The 5,550-nt window shown below is 38.5% G+C and overlaps 1 long non-coding RNA gene across 1 annotated transcript; it reads left to right on the forward strand.

Annotated features, from left to right (window-relative positions):
* Positions 1-292: 292 nt before the first annotated feature.
* LOC144305212 (uncharacterized) lies at positions 293-4,214 on the forward strand. The gene is made up of 3 exons (XR_013372276.1): positions 293-533; positions 671-794; positions 3,454-4,214. It is a non-coding gene; the product is annotated as an uncharacterized LOC144305212 (long non-coding RNA).
* The last annotated feature ends 1,336 nt before the right edge of the window (positions 4,215-5,550 follow it).

Raw genomic sequence — 5,550 nt, forward strand, 5'->3', positions numbered from 1 at the left:
TGTGTTTCTACATATGAGAGGAAATTGAAACAATCCATGTTCCACGTGAATGTGTTTGATAAATCACATATTAAGTGTAGATTTTTGGAAATGAGCCCACAAATTACCATGCTCTTCTGAGGTACTAAAGTTTAGGTGATAAAATCATGTCCATTAACATATCAGAGAGTGTTTGCAGTTTCTCCAATTGTATTTAAACATGAAATTCTTTAAAGAATCAGTAGGTGGAGCACATTTACTGAGGAAAATCTGATCTGGGTTTTGGGGGATTAATATTGGGGAGCAGGAGCAGAGGGAAGAGAAAGTGAAGAGAAGTGAACCAGGAGGGAGAGATGAGGGGAGGGGGAGAGGAGAGACCTGACAGAGGGAGAACGTGGCCAAAAAGGAGAGGGAGGCAGGAGAGAAGATGGGAACCGTTGGGCTCTCTCCATTCAACCACGGTTCTGTTGGGAAGATGACCTGAACAAGTCATCACAAACGTAACCAAGCAGAGTTAGGTGGACCAGCATATTTCTATCTTGGGAAATGGCTTGGTGAGGTTTCATTTTTCTCTTCATTACAGAGAGATTCCAGAGTCGGTAACGTCTATAATCCCAATAAGGTTGAATTTCTGGCAATTCCTGAGTTGTGATCTGCGTGAAATCATGTGAAATGTGTCTATTTTTCTTAGAGTCCATAAAGCTAATTTGAAATCTCAGAAGGATACACGATCCTGAAAAGACTGAGGACTGTCCCTCTAAATCGGGAAAGAGCCTACACTCCAGGAGGTGTGCGTGATGATTCAGTGAAGAAAGGTAAGGAAACATTTTTATCCTTTCAAAAGTTCTACTTTTGTGTGTACTTAATTGTCTGTCCATGATGAATGAGGACATTCATGCTTGTGTTTAATTTACAAACAAGCAAGGACCTTTGAGCGGGACACAGCCGCACGTGGTAAAAAATTTCAAAATTTGCTTGCCCATCTAAGTGGTGTACATTGTTTATACTTTTAAGGACTAAAAATGAAAGTGGAGGCATCAGAAAGCAGAATATATTGATAAATCGAAGAAAGAAAACATGAAAACAATGCAGCTTGACTTTTGCCTGGAGTTACAAGAGAGGAAATGTGAATATGCTAATTTCTCATAATTTCTCATTGACTTTAGAGGGAACAATGGATACTGTCTAAAGAAATGAAGAACTAAGACGTTAAACAAAGATGTAATAATAGAGGGATTCACTAGAATAGAAATATAAATACCAGAATTATCCACAAAACTCACAAACATAATAGGGAATGAGAAAACCCCATAGGATGAGATGTATGGTATGATTTTGTTTGCGTAAAATTCAAAAGATACAAAGCTAAACCATAGACTTTTTTCTTATTACTGAAGTGTGGTTGACATGCAATGTTTATGAGTTTCAAATGTGCCACACTGTGATTCTACAGTTCTGCACGTTATTCAGTGCTCGCCACAAAGGTAGCCAGTGTCTGTCACCATATAAATGTAATTATGATACTATTGAGTATATTTTCCCAGCCTGTAATTTTCACATAGACTGTTTGTAGGTGATAAAACTAAGGAAAAACCAATGACAAACACAAATTCAGGTGAGTGGGGAGGATTGAGTGAGGACTTACAGAGGGCTTCCAGGTTCTCAAGTGGCTATTTCAGTATTTCAACATAACTGGGAAATTTCTTAGCATACCACTCATATTTCTAAATGTAAATAAATATTGGCTATTTAGTTGTAAATATTTTAACCTGGGAGCCGAGAAACTTTTTGCTCTGAATTCAATATACATGTCTGTTTTTCTTGTTGGCATCTTGATATGTGTATTTAAAAAAAAAAAAAAAACAAGTCCTCCCTCCACCCATATTTAAATTAATCCCTATACTTTGTGGAAATTTTGGAAAATAAAAGTATCAAGAAGGAAATAGCCATCCCATTTTATACACTACTCAGAAATAATCATCACCACTCAATGTTTTGGTGTATTTCTTTCTAAGCTATTTCACACGTTTGAATAATGTAAATCATACAGTGTACATTATCTTATATCCTCGTGCTCCCCCTTTCATCTTATATCTTAAGTATTTCCCCCTATTTAAGACTTTCAAAGGCAAAGGACAGGCTGGGACTCAAAATGGGTTTCTTGAAAGCTGCCACTGACTAGGGGGCTCAAAACCACTGCTCAAACTCTTTCTCTAAGGGAATTTGGCTTCCAGCTGGGGAGGAGATTCAAGGACTATTTTCTAGAAAACTACTTTCTAGAACAGTTCTTTTTTTTTTTTTTTTTTTTTTTTTTTTTTGATTTTTTTTTAGAACAGTTCTAAAGGAAAAAAAAAAGATACTTTACCACTGGGAGCTTTGGAATTTCCACCACAAAATGATTAGCTCTTTCCTATGTGCACCCCCATCTCTTCACCCCCAGAGCATCCAATCCAGTGTTTTAGTGCCTCCTTAGAGGAATGGATCATCAGCTACTTGGGGAAACTCTTCAAATATGAGAAAGAGAGAGAAATAAGTGGAGACAACAGACAAGCACACCTGTAGTATTAATATCCTCAAATAAGAGATTAAATTTATTATTTAGAAATATGGAGGAAAACGGAAGAAAGACGTGAAAGATTTAAAAGTCATTGCTTTTGGAGAGCAGGGCTAGAGGTGGATAGAAATGGAAGAGAAAATGTCTTTTTCATTATAAGCCTTTATTTGCATTTGCTTTTTTTTAAGTGCAGGTATTTATTTATTAGATTGAAATAAATATTAAAAAAGTAAAAGCCATGGATTCTTTTAAGGTCTCAAAACATCATTTTCTTTATGCATATTTTTCCATCATGTGGGTGTTTTTTAACAGAAAGAACTTTCCATTCTGTTACATTAATTTTTTTATCCTGAGTTGTCAATACTTTATCAGTGTTTTTAAAGACCTCTTCCTGTTTTTAACCTCACCGTTAAGATTAATTAAAGGCATGTTATGTTCAAAATAGTTGTAATTTTAAGAGATCAGATATGGTAGAAAAAAGATTTATTTAACAGGTTCTAACGGTTCTTCAGGATTCATAGAACTTTCTGTGTGGCACTCAAGTTTCTTTTCTATACATGCTAATCAGTAAAATCAGTGTTCATAAAATTCGAACTGTACGGTCACAGATTTCCTACCCATCCAGGTAGATGGGGAAGGTATTTCAGAGGGTAGGTGCTGGACAGTGCCCCAGATATATGACCTCTTAAAAGTTTTAGCTTGGGAGTTTAGAAGTTACATTTGAAATTAATGACCATCTAACAACTTGACCACAGTTTCTGGGTTATGTTTTCTCAAGGCAGTAGCCTTCTGGCTCAACCACAAAGCCATCTCATGAGTTGCAGAGGAACTTGAGCATGTTTGTATTTGTAAAGATAGAAACCTAAAATTTTTTTCCAGTTTTTACAGCTTTACTTTGCTTTCTTCAAATTATATTTTAGCGAAACTTGAAGGATCTGCTACCAATGGCTGAAAAACCTCAACATGGTTTCCTTGTCAATCACTGGAATGGGGAAATGAAAGGGAAGCTACACAGTTAAAGAACAAAACCCCACAACCCCTCCCACTCGCTCCCCTTTGATTCCCACCAAAGTAGAGGAAGCTGTATGGAGGGAATAAGCCAACCCAGGTCTTAGAGAGACTGTCTGGCCTCCTCCCTGGACTGTCACATAATCAATGGGCAGCAACCACCACGTCATGACTTCGTGGTCAGATTGGCATGAGATACAACATGGGTGAGCAAAGAGGTGAGACTGAAGGACACTTTCTGTTGAGGAAAAATGAGTTACAAGCTGAAATCGTTAGTCTTTTTTCTGAAATCGTTAGGCTTTCTTTCAATGTTGTTACGTGGCCGGATTCGCACCCTGGCCAGTCTCTTATGTGGGCAGGTGGGGTGGAGTCCTCTCATTCTTATTATACTTCTGTGGTGGGAGATTCTTTCACTGTTGGTTCCTCATAATTTTTCAGTGCTTTGCTATAATTTTACATAAAGTCGTAAATACCATAGACTCCTCTTATCGGCGTAGCATGAACCTGTACCTGAATTATTGCAAGTTCAGAAAAGTGTTAGGAGTATATAGATTTGAAATGCCTATGTACAAAACAACGTATCACAATGTTTTCAATACTCATTTGTCTTTTCCTTGAGCCCTTTGATTTTCTCCCATCATAAAATACTTTTAACTGCGTAAATCTCGTAAAAACTTAGCTAGATATATACTAGATATACAAAGTCATCTTCCCTTTTTTTGTAATTCATCTTGTATTTTTTTAATGTAGAGTTTTTGGTTCTTTATCACATCTCTGTGGCTTGATGATTTATCCTCTGGATTAATTTCAATACTTTCTTTTCTGTTACTAAAATATTTTCCCTTGCACACACACCTGGACTTTCGCTGAACATCTTCTTAAATTCTGGGCATTTATCATCTATTTTGCCTCACCATCTTTTCTTTGATGTGGCTAATTCATATGTCCCTTCCTTATATGTAGAAATCGAAATCTAGCTTTACAAAATTGCTTCAGATGATAGGAATCTATTTATTTGTATATGCTTCTAACTTATCCTAAAAAAAGAATTAAGGGACTGTATAATCACACAGAAAATAGGATGGGATGCATTCAATTAAAAGTAAGAAAAGTTAGCAAAGAGAAACGGATGCTGAGAAATTAAGGAGCCGAGAGTGCAGTCAGTACCCGTAGGCTTGCCAAACAGAGCCACAGTTTGGCTTCTTGCTGCTGTAGCCCTGGTTTTTGTTCACCAGCTTCAACTTTCTTGTGGCCTGAGGATTACAACTCACTTGTATTAATCAGGGCTCCCCAGAGAAGTCAAACCGGTAGGTTGTTTATGGGATGTATGCATGCATATACATGGGCATAGAGGTACAGCCGTATATAAAGAGATCTCTAGCCTCATGTGGCTGTGGAGGCCGGCAAGTCCAAAATCGGCAGTTCGCGTCCTTCATTCCACAGACTGGAGCCCCAGGAAAGAGCCGATGGTATAGTTCAAGTCCAAATGATGGTCAACTCCTGCAGAATTTCCTCTCCTCGCTCAGGGAGGTGGGTCCTTTGTTCTCTTCAGGCCTTCAGAGGATTGGAGGAGGCCCACCCCCATTACAGGATGCAATCTGCTTTGCTCAGAGTTCACTGATATAAATGTTAATGTCCTTGAAAACCACCCTCACAGAAACATCCAGAATACTTTTTGACTACCTCTCTGTGGGCACTGTGACACAGCCAAGTTGATGTATAAAATGAACCATCACACCGCTAAAGCCTGATCTTTTACCCTCCACTTGCTTTTCATTTCCTCTGTACATGCTCCCTGGCCATTTTTTCTAATCCTTGAAGCTTCTCTTAGTCCTTTCCCCCCCCTAACATCTCATACTAAAGAGATGCAGAATTCCAAGGGTGCCATCAGGCCACAAGTTCGCATTTCTAGGGTTGGGTGAAGCTCCTCGCCTTTCTGGTGGCCGGGGGCTGTGTCTGAATAGGTTCCTGGGGTAACTTGGGCCCCTGCTAACTTCTCCTCCAATGGC

Source organism: Canis aureus, chromosome 35, assembly GCF_053574225.1.
Source record: "Canis aureus isolate CA01 chromosome 35, VMU_Caureus_v.1.0, whole genome shotgun sequence".
Classification (NCBI taxonomy): Eukaryota; Metazoa; Chordata; class Mammalia; order Carnivora; family Canidae; genus Canis; species Canis aureus.